Source organism: Hyla sarda, chromosome 2 (assembly GCF_029499605.1).
Source record: "Hyla sarda isolate aHylSar1 chromosome 2, aHylSar1.hap1, whole genome shotgun sequence".
Taxonomy (NCBI): domain Eukaryota; kingdom Metazoa; phylum Chordata; class Amphibia; order Anura; family Hylidae; genus Hyla; species Hyla sarda.
In genome coordinates, this window is record NC_079190.1 from 64,048,097 (window position 1) to 64,059,983 (window position 11,887).

Here is an 11,887-nt window from a genome sequence, read left to right on the forward strand (position 1 = left end):
GGGGGGGAAGAGGGTGACGGCCGTACACCACGAAAAATGGGGATTTGGAAGAAGATTCAGAGACTCTGAAGTTATACGAGAATTCGGCCCATGGTAGAAGATCTGCCCAGTCATCCTGGCGGGAGGAAACAAAATGCCGTAAATAATCACCCAGGACCTGGTTAATTCTTTCTACTTGCCCATTGGATTGAGGATGATAAGCAGAAGAAAAATTTAATTTAATCTTGAGTTGTTTACAGAGAGCCCTCCAGAATTTTGACACGAATTGGACGCCTCTATCCGAGACGATCTGTGTGGGCAACCCGTGAAGACGAAAAATGTGTACAAAAAATTGTTTTGCCAACTGAGGCGCAGAAGGAAGACCAGGAAGAGGAATAAAATGTGCCATCTTGGAAAATCGATCAACGACCACCCAAACAACAGTGTTGCCACGGGATGGGGGTAAGTCAGTAATAAAGTCCATACCAATCAGAGACCAAGACTGTTCGGGGACAGGCAGAGGGTGAAGGAGACCAGCAGGCTTCTGGCGAGGAGTCTTGTCCCGGGCACAGACAGTGCAGGCCCGCACAAAATCAACAACATCCGTCTCCAGAGTCGGCCACCAATAGAAACGAGAGATGAGTTGCACAGATTTCTTGATGCCCGCATGGCCTGCGAGATGGGAGGAGTGACCCCATTTGAGGATTCCGAGGCGTTGGCGTGGAGGGACGAAGGTCTTCCCTGGAGGAGTTTGCCTGATGGAGGCTGGAGAAGTGGAGATCAGGCAGTCAGGAGGAATGATGTGTTGCGGAGAGAGCTCTACTTCCGAGGCATCCGAGGAACGAGAGAGAGCATCGGCCCTGATGTTCTTATCGGCAGGGCGAAAGTGAATTTCAAAATTAAACCGGGCAAAGAACAGAGACCACCTGGCCTGGCGAGGATTCAGCCGTTGGGCAGACTGGAGATAGGAGAGATTCTTGTGATCGGTGTAAATAATAACTGGAAATTTAGATCCCTCCAGCAGATGCCTCCATTCCTCAAGTGCTAATTTAATGGCCAGTAGCTCTCGATCCCCGATGGAGTAGTTCCTCTCCGCCGGAGAGAAGGTCCTAGAAAAAAAACCACAGGTAACAGCATGCCCGGAAGAATTTTTTTGTAGAAGAACCGCTCCAGCTCCTACTGAGGAGGCATCAACCTCCAATAGGAAGGGTTTAGATGGGTCAGGTCTGGAGAGCACGGGAGCAGAAGAAAAGGCCGACTTGAGCCGTTTAAAGGCGTCTTCCGCTTGAGGAGGCCAGGACTTAGGATTGGCATTCTTTTTGGTTAAAGCCACGATAGGAGCCACAATGGTGGAAAAATGTGGAATAAATTGTCTGTAATAATTGGCGAACCCCAAGAAACGTTGGATAGCACGGAGTCCGGAGGGGCGTGGCCAATCTAAGACGGCAGAGAGTTTGTCTGGATCCATTTGTAGTCCCTGGCCAGAGACCAAGTATCCTAGGAAAGGAAGAGATTGACATTCAAACAGACATTTCTCCATTTTGGCATAAAGTTGATTGTCACGAAGTCTCTGAAGAACCATGCGGACATGCTGGCGGTGTTCTTCTAGGTTGGCAGAAAAAATCAGAATATCGTCCAGATACACAACAACACAGGAATATAAGAGATCACGAAAAATTTCATTAACAAAGTCTTGGAAGACGGCAGGGGCGTTGCACAGGCCAAAGGGCATGACCAGATACTCAAAGTGTCCATCTCTAGTGTTAAATGCCGTTTTCCATTCATCCCCCTCCCTGATGCGGATGAGATTATAAGCACCTCTTAAGTCCAGTTTGGTAAAGATGTGGGCACCTTGGAGGCGATCAAAGAGTTCTGAGATAAGAGGTAGAGGGTAGCGGTTCTTTACCGTGATTTTATTAAGACCGCGGTAGTCAATGCAAGGACGTAGGGAGCCATCTTTTTTGGACACAAAGAAAAATCCAGCTCCGGCAGGAGAGGAGGATTTTCGGATAAACCCCTTTTCCAAATTTTCCTGGATGTACTCAGACATAGCAAGAGTCTCTGGGGCGGACAGAGGATAAATTCTGCCCCGGGGTGGAGTAGTGCCCGGGAGGAGGTCAATAGGACAGTCATAAGGCCTGTGAGGGGGTAGAGTCTCAGCTTGTTTTTTGCAAAACACATCAGCAAAGTCCATATAGGCCTTAGGGAGGCCGGTTACAGGGGGAACCACAGGGTCACGGCAGGGAGTACTGGGAACCGGTTTAAGGCAGTCCTTGAAACAAGAGATACCCCAGCTCTTGATCTCCCCCGTGGACCAATCCAGGGTTGGGGAATGGCGTTGGAGCCACGGTAGTCCAAGGAGAATTTCGGAAGTGCAATTGGGGAGGACCAAGAACTCAATTTTTTCTTGATGAGGTCCGATGCACATTAGAAGGGGCTCCGTGCGGTAACGTATGGTGCAGTCCAATCTTTCATTATTAACACAATTGATGTAGAGGGGCCTGGCGAGACTGGTTACCGGGATGTTGAACCTGTTGATGAGAGAGGCCAAAATAAAGTTTCCTGCAGATCCGGAATCCAAGAAGGCCATAGTAGAGAAGGAGAAGGTAGATGCAGATATCCGCACAGGCACAGTAAGGCGTGGAGAAGCAGAGTAGACATCAAGAACTGTCTCACCTTTGTGCGGAGTCAGCGTGCGTCTTTCCAGGCGGGGAGGACGGATAGGACAATCCTTCAGGTACCGGCACAGTACAGGCAGAGATTCTCCATGCGGCGTCGTGTCCTCTCTTGAGGTGTCAGGCGAGACCGGTCAACTTGCATAGCCTCCACGGCGGGAGGCACAGGAACGGATTGCAGAGGACCAGAGGAGAGAGGAGCCGGGGAGAAAAAACGCCTCGTGCGAACAAAGTCCATATCCTGGCGGAGCTCCTGACGCCTTTCGGAAAAACGCATGTCAATGCGAGTGGCAAGATGAATGAGTTCATGTAGATTAGCAGGAATTTCTCGTGCGGCCAGAACATCTTTAATGTTGCTGGATAGGCCTTTTTTAAAGGTCGCGCAGAGGGCCTCATTATTCCAGGATAGTTCAGAAGCAAGAGTACGGAATTGTATGGTGTACTCGCCAACGGAAGAATTACCCTGGACCAGGTTCAGCAGGGCAGTCTCAGCAGAGGAGTCTCGGGCAGGTTCCTCAAAGACACTACGAATTTCCGAGAAGAAGGAGTGTACAGAGGCAGTGACGGGGTCATTGCGGTCCCAGAGCGGTGTGGCCCATGACAGAGCTTTTCCAGACAGAAGGCTGACTACGAAAGCCACCTTAGACCTTTCAGTAGGAAACTGGTCCGACATCATCTCCAAGTGCAGGGAACATTGTGAAAGAAAGCCACGGCAAAACTTAGAGTCCCCATCAAATTTGTCCGGCAAGGATAGTCGTAGGCCTGAAGCGGCCACTCGCTGCGGAGGAGGTGCAGGAGCTGGCGGAGGAGATGATTGCTGAAGCTGTGGTAGTAGCTGCTGTAGCATCACGGTCAGTTGAGACAGCTGGTGGCCTTGTTGCGCTATCTGTTGTGACTGCTGGGCGACCACCGTGGTGAGGTCAGCGACAACTGGCAGAGGTACTTCAGCGGGATCCATGGCCGGATCTACTGTCACGATGCCGGCTGGCAGGAGGTGGATCCTCTGTGCCAGAGAGGGATTGGCGTGGACCGTGCTAGTGGACCGGTTCTAAGTCACTACTGGTATTCACCAGAGCCCGCCGCAAAGCGGGATGGTCTTGCTACGGCGGTAGTGACCAGGTCGTATCCACTAGCAACGGCTCAACCTCTCTGACTGCTGAAGATAGGCGCGGTACAAGGGAGTAGACAGAAGCAAGGTCGGACGTAGCAGAAGGTCGGGGAAGGCAGCAAGGATCGTAGTCAGGGGCAACGGCAGGAGGTCTGGAACACAGGCTAGGAACACACAAGGGAACGCTTTCACTAGGCACAAGGGCAACAAGATCCGGCGAGGGAGTGCAGGGGAAGTGAGGTATATATATGGAGTGCACAGGTGAACACACTAATTAGAACCACTGCGCCAATCAGCGGCGCAGTGGCCCTTTAAATCGCAGAGACCCGGCGCGCGCGCGCCCTAGGGAGCGGGGCCGCGCGCGCCGGGACAGGACCGACGGAGAGCGAGTCAGGTACGGGAGCCGGGGTGCGCATCGCGAGCGGGCGCCACCCGCATCGCGAATCGCATCCCGGCTGGAGGCGGTATCGCAGCGCACCCGGTCAGTGGATCTAACCGGGGCGCTGCAGTAGCGAGAGTGTAGCGAGCGGGGACCCGGAGCGCTCGGCGTAACAATTTGTGTGATTTTGCCACAAACATTGTGGGATAAAAAAATAGCATGAAGCCCAAGACTTGGGCTCAAAAATTGGTTAAATGGGCACTGTCATGAAATCTAAAAATTGATATGTTGTAGTACTTAAGTACTACAACATATCTCTAATATACTTTAATTAAAAAAAGTGATTTTAAACAAGTTTAAAATCACTTTTAAATTCGGCCACTAGGGGTCACCCTCCTAGTGGCCGAATGCATTCTGCAGTGACGTCACTACTGGATTTCGACTCATTTCAGCCTGGCAAATGAGTCGAAATCCAGTCACTGCGGTGCTCGCTCGCGCCTGTCAATCAGACAGGCGAGAGCGAGCACGCTGATAGCTGGGGCTGCACGCATTGGCCAGCTCCACTGGCCTCGCGCGCGGCCCCGCCCCCCCCCCCTTACCCTGTCCGGAGGCAGTTACCCTGTTCGGAGGCAGCTCATTGATCCTCTGGTAAGTCTTCCTCACTGGAGGAATGGGGTGGGGGAAGCGGGGTTCGGGGGAGTGCCGCCGCTCAGCACTAGAGGTATGGGGGTGGGGAGCGGGGTTCGGGAGAGCGCCGCCGCTGCTGCTGCTCCCGAAGTAGCACTGCTGCGCTAATAAAGTTATTGTTTTCACCACAGGGTGCCTCCAGCTTTTTCACCACTACAACTCCCAGAATGCCCTGACAGCCAGTAGATGTTAGGGCAAGCTGGGAGTTGTAGTGGTGAAACAGCTGGAGGCACCCTGTATAGTGAGCTAAGGGCGGAAGTGCCGGCTCCAGCAGGCATCAGTGACGTGGTGCCTGCTGGGGAAGTCTGCCTGGTAGTGAGCACACTACCAGGCAGACAAAAAGGGATTTTAATATAGTAAAAAAAAAATGTAAAGGGAGGGAGGGGGTTAGGGAGAGATGGGCAATAGGCAGGGACAGAAAGAAAGAAAAAATGGATGGTGGGAGCTACACTTTAACTGACGGCAACATTTTCCAAATTTTTTTGTATATCCATAAAATAACATAGAAACCTTTATTCATCTTGCGGTGATTCAGCACAGAAGTCACACTGGAAAACTCAGTCTTTGTTTACTAGCTGCTGACACATGACCTCAGCAGCCAATCAGTTACCACAGTAGTCACGTGTCACACTGCTGGCATCACCAGTTAGCAAGGGGAACCATGAGGTCACTAGTAGGACATGCGACCTCTGAGGTCTCTGATTGGCCACAGTGGTCACATGTCATTGGATTCTGACCATGACAGGGGTGTTCCCCTAAGCTTGACCGCTGGATCGGAGTAAAGGTTTTTATGTTATTTACGACATTTGAACCACTTACTAAAATCTTTAGATCTAAAGGCAGGGCATATAAGTTATAAATATTATTAAAAGACGGGGGGAAGCTAAGGTTTTTGAAGAGGTTCTATGCTTTTTGTCATATTGCCCTATTGTTATCTGTTCAATCTGCTACAAATTAGCCATATTTCAGTATATCACAATACCTGCAGAATGCCTTGCCGGAAGTGGGACTGCAGGAAAAACATCTACAGGTTATTGCTGTCTCTGCATGTTATCCCCTAGCAACAGGATAGAGGATAACATGCTGATCAGTGGGAGTCCGACCACTGAGCCCCCAACCAATACATAGAACGGGGTGAATTTCCCTGGAATGAATGGTGCACACAAAGCAGTTATAGCCAGGGACCTCATAGAGAATAATTTGAGGGCGTCATTCATTACTGGGGATATTTTACCTCTGTTCTACAGATCAGTGGGGGTGCCAGAGGAAAAGGGATAACATGTTGAGATGGCAATACCGCTTTAAAAAAACAAAAAAACTAGTAATTGTGAGGGAGAGGTCACCGAGTAAGACCTGATGAACAATGAACAAGTGACTGCATATCCAAGGAGAAATTTGTAATTCATTTATGTAATACATAAATTTACCATAGAACACACAAAAAGTGTACAAAATATTAAAAAACCATCCGTCAAAAACCATCCTATTTCTGTTGTGCCTCTCAGGTAAACACTAACATTTCTAGTATATGATCCCTTCCTCCTGGAGTCTATTCAAGTTGTACCAGCTGTACCAACACTCCCTGAGCCAAGCTTTCCAGGCTTGTCTCCACCATGCGCATCCAAGAAATCTAGACGAAAGAGATTTTATAAGTAGAAGAAACATCATTTTTTGCTCAAGATGTTTATAATGAAGTCCTCTACAAGACGAATGAATTACAATATACAGCGTCCTGGCACGGGGGACCTATCTGGGACATACATGGCATCTAGCCCAGAAAGTTGACTTCAAAAACATTGACTGTGATCCTTTTCCACAGGACTGACCAATAGGACTAAAATCTTTTTTTTTTTTTAAAACATCTAAGGTAAAAAGTCTATTTACTTCCTATAGGGTTTCATTCACACGGGGAACTGTATATTATATGACAGTATTGATCCCGTTTAATCTTTGCTGCGTTGCATTTTCCACTTGCTGTGTCAGGTATACTGTCTTCATGTGCAGAGCATTGCCACTATATCCAAGCACTTTAATAAACTACAGATTATGATTTATATATATTCTTTAAGTTTCAATAGGATCTGAGCTAAATGTTATATATTAGAGACCAAGAAATGATAGTATTTTACGTGTTGAAATTTACAGAATATCTAGGCATTCTTGACTATAGAATAATATAGATATAATTGTAAGTAGAGTGTTTTTTTTTTTTACATTCGGACACATGAATGGTTTGGTTTTGTACATAGATGACGGCAATAAGGTCTTAAAGGAGCAATCCAGTCCAAACCTTCTGATACATCATATATATATATATATATATATATATATAAATAAAAAATTATATATATATATATATATATATATATAGGTAGAGATTGAAGTGATAGGCAGCACTTACGATAGGATAAGTATGGTGTAAGCAGTCTTGGGACCCTGGTCTTGGGTCCAATTCATACAGAGAAGAAAGGATGACCGCAGCACTCAATAGTAGTGAAAAATCAAAAAAGTGGCTTTATTCCAAAAGCAAACAGCAGCGACGTTTCGGTGGTTCTCACACCATACATATATATATACAAACCAGCATATATATATATATATATATATATATATATTTATATACAGCCCAACCTTCACTTTTAGAGTGGAGTGGTGGTCTGTAACCCAGACAATGAGCTGTCACTTAAGGGAGGGAAGAGGCAAGAAAATTAGGATAGTGAGGGAAGTTTGCTAAATAAATGTATTTGCCCTACAAGATAACTAGGTTAGTTCGTCTGGGAGTGCTGTTTGTGTTGAGATTTATAAATGCTGCACTGAAATATGAATTACCGTACTATCTAAAAATTCAATGAAAGACAAGTAACTTATTCTTCCTGTGCTATGTGCAAAGATCAATGATCTTGGAGGGGGGAACCCCAGTATTAGCTATAACAGCTATAATGTAACTAATGCAACAGTATGAACAAGATTTATAGACTTCTTATACCAGTGTTTCCCACCCAGTGTGCCTCCAGCCGTTTCAAAACGACATCTCCCAGCATGCTTGAGGCACACTGGTTGGGAAACACTCAGACTGTGAGTGACTAAATAAAGGTTAAGAACCCTCTGATATAAAACATTTCTATTGATCATTATCTAGTTCTTACAAGATATCATCTCGGAATATCTTTATTCATCATATATATCCAATTATTATGTACAGTATTAATGCATTTCTTTACTACCCATAAATCACCTATTTAAAGAGCCAGAACCTTAAATTCTGATATTTAAAAAAAAAAACAAAACAATATTCAAGGCGGTCTAGACCTCCCCAAAAATAAGAAGTCAAGCTTTAACTCAGTGTTTCCCAACCAGGATGCCTACAGCTGTTGCAAAAATACAACTCCCAGCATGTCCGGACAGCCTTCGCCTGCCGGGCATGCTGGGAGTTGTAGTATTCCAACAGCTGGAGGCACCCTGGTTGGGAAACGCTGCCTTAGCTCATCGCCAGAATAAACCCAGTTGACCTCTACAATCCAGTAAAAATATTTTCAGGAGAATACCACAATGCAGGAGAAATACTGCAGAATACAGTATAGATGTCTCCGCTTCAACTCCTCTTGCTCTGTCGCCGTGGGGAGTCCATAGAGGACCATAAAACAAATCTATTACATTAACGCAGTCCGTCGCGGAAGCTAATGAGACCTAACATTCCCTGACAAGTAGATGAAATCTTATCTTCACAGCAAAGCACAAGTATTCTGTACTCAAGTTCAATATCTGATATTTTTTTGAGTTGCGTGCACCCCGCTAATCTCGAAAGGTAAAATTAATATTCAACTGCATAAAAGCAACCCAAACCCACTTCATCTTCCCATGGTAGAAACACTCTATTTATATGTACATGTGTGAGAGTATCCCGCTTAGGCTTTCTTCTCTAATTGTAGCAATTCCTTTTCTACAGAGATTGCCACCAATACAAAAGACCTGTCTTGAATCATTTTAGGAGAGGAACGCAAAAAGCTGGGAGCATGGGGTGATTATTGTCGTGAACACTAGGAGAACTCAAAAGCCTTTTCTACTCTTATAAGTAAGAGGAACAAGCCTACTGAGAAGTATGTAATGAGTTGGAAGCCGGTGGGATTATCAAGGAGGAACACAGTTTCCCAGGCTCGGAGACGTGATCCGGCACTGTCGGGGGCCCTTCCTTAGTTTTGATTGCTGTACATCACTTTTTCCATAGAACATCCACCCTCTTTTATTCGGCTCAGGTGGGAGCCACTTTATAAGACTCCTGGCAGGAAATCTTTTATAGTCAAAGTTACTCCACACGACCCTGCCAAGTGGCACTGACTCATATTCTGGTGAGAGGTGTAACAGAAGAGGCAAAGAGCGTGGCATCAGATGTTTGGGCAACATGTTGTGCTGTTTTGTAATCTGATTGTCAGGAGGGAATACATACTCCCAGTAAAAGCTTGTCATTGATTTGTGGAGTCTAACATTAAACCCATTAAGAGGATGGAGGAGATACAATCACTTCAAGAAGCTTCCTGAAGGCATGCATTTCGAGTGACAAGTGTTTGTAAATAATTTACCAAACGGGTGGAAGAGCGGGATCATGAGAAGTCGTTCACGGTCAAATATCAGACTCTTCCTTTCCCTCTTCCATAACAAAAACCACAGGTCAAGTTCCGAAAAAAATAAAAATAAATCACAGCGCTACAAGAAGAACCCCATGCACCACATTTGTCCTTCAGATCTAAATGATGTCACCTGGAAATGGAAGGGGAGTTTGTCAAACGTAGCCCAGCAGAGCGTGCCATTCGGCATTGTATTTTCCCATAGGACTGCAGGTGAACTTACTGCAATACCTTAGAATAAGAGTGGTTACATGACACAATCCGCTCTGCTACATCTGCAGTAAAGCTACCTTCTACATTGTGCAGGTGCAAGGGGTGGTCCTGTTTTTAAGAAGAAGACTTCTTTGAGGGATCATGATTTTAAGAAACATTTTGTTGAAATAACATGAATAACATGATCATTTTTAAACAATATCATACATTGCTATGCCTTCAGGATTTCATACACTGAGTTTATGACTGCTGGTGTGAAATAGAATAAGGAGATCAATTAAAGACAAACAGAGATAAGATATCAGCTGCTTACCTATGGCTTCAGTAGCTTGAGTTTCATATTCCTGTGCAGATCCTTAGTGCATTGGATGGGTCAGAGCAGTAGACAAAAGAAGGCATTGATCTGCACTAGCATTCTCCCTGCAACTAAGAGCCCAGGATGATCTGCGGTTGAGTGACGGGAGGGTGGGATATACCTACCAGAACATGTGGAAGGAGAGGAGGAGACCAGCCTTCGTAGAGGGGCTGCTGCAGTGTTTGTATTGCTGCCCCTGCATGAATTAGAAATGAACTTTTAATAGGAATCAGAATAGTGCTGTTCACCATGAGCTTCCCAGCAGCCCTATTGTGCTGATATGTATGGATAGAGCAAAGAACAGAACAGAGGCTGTGTAGAAAAGAGGATGAGATGTGTTGATGCACTTGAGCGTGTAATGTGTGAAGAATGGGTAGTCTCGCTACTGTGCCATGTCTTGTATACAGTGGAAGAAAAATATAAAGGCATTAGCGAGATGGCTGGCAAGGTCGCTGGTTCATGACAGGTGCCAAGATCAGCCCATCTCGACCTAATGGAAATAAATAACTAATCAATACTACGTATGGAGAATGTAGGAGCCTCATGAAGATAGATAGGAAGCTGGTAGATCGGTGTCCTGAAGATGTAGTATTCTGCGTAGTACAAGAAGTTAGTGTACTATATTCGCAGCCTGTGCAGCTAATCTCTAAATTGTGAACCTCCACTGGTTGCAAAACTACAACCCCCAACATGCCGGGACAGCCGTTGGCTGTCCCGGCATGTTGGGAGTTGTAGTTTTACAACCGTTGGAGGTTCACAGTTTGGAGATGTAGGGCATAGAGCAAAGGAGCCCAAAGGGGTTATCCAGGACATTAATGTTGTATCATTACATGTAAACGCCTAATAATTGTAGGACTTCCAAGAAAGGGCACCCTATGTCTAATATCTCAGTATCAACAAGAAGCCTATGTCTATGTGGCCCCCTACACTGTACATTACAGTATTCATGGTGACGCAAACTTGGACAGTTCAAGAGACACACACAGCTCCTTAACCCCTTAAGGACTCAGCGTTATTCCGTTTTTGCATTTTCATTTTTTCCTCCTCACCTTCTAAAAATCATAACGCTTTCAATTTTGCACATAAAATTCCATATGATGGCTTATTTTTTTGCGCCACCACTTCTACTTTGCAGTGACATTAGTCATTTTACCAAAAAATCCACAGCGAAATGGAAAAAAAATTCATTGTGCGACAAAATTGAAGAAAAAATGTCATTTTGTAACTTTTGGGGGCTTCCGTTTCTACGCAGTACATTTTTTGGTAAAAATGACACCTTATCTTTATTCTATAGGTCCATACGGTTAAAATGATACTCTGAAAAAAATCATAACTACATTCAGGAAAATGTATACGTTTAAAATTGTCATCTTCTGACCCCTATAACTTTTTTATTTTTCGGTGTATGGGCCGGTATGAGGACTAATTTTATGCGCCATGTTCTGAAGTTTTTATCGGTATGATTTATGCATTGATCGGACTTTTTGATATCTTTTTATTAATTTTGTTATGATATAAAAATAATTTTTTTACGCGTACGCCATTGACCGTGCAGTTTAATTAACAATATATTTTTATAGTTTGGACTTTATCGCACGCGGCGATACCACATATGTTTATTTTTATTTACACAGTTTTTTTTTATGGGAAAAGGGGGGTGATTTAAACTTTTATTAGGGAAGGGGTTAAATGACCTTTGTTAACTTTTTTTTTCACTTTTTTTTTGCAGTGCTATAGCTCCCATAGGGGCCTATAGCACTGCAAACACTGATCTTTTACCCTTATCCCTGCAAAGCCATAGCTTTGCATGGATCAGCGAGATAGTGGCTCGATTGCTCAAGCCTGTAGTTCAGGCTTGGAGCAATCAAA

The 11,887-nt window shown here is 45.2% G+C and overlaps 1 protein-coding gene across 2 annotated transcripts in view; it reads right to left on the bottom strand.

Moving 5' to 3' along the window:
• Positions 1-10,390, bottom strand: part of SERTM1 (serine rich and transmembrane domain containing 1) — a 46,811-nt gene extending 36,421 nt beyond the window's left edge. The window contains exon 1 of one of the 2 annotated variants that reach the window (XM_056561935.1): positions 10,144-10,390. The gene's annotated coding sequence lies outside the window, so the exon portion shown is untranslated. The other variant, XM_056561934.1, reaches the window with a different exon arrangement.
• Positions 10,391-11,887: the final 1,497 nt, after the last annotated feature.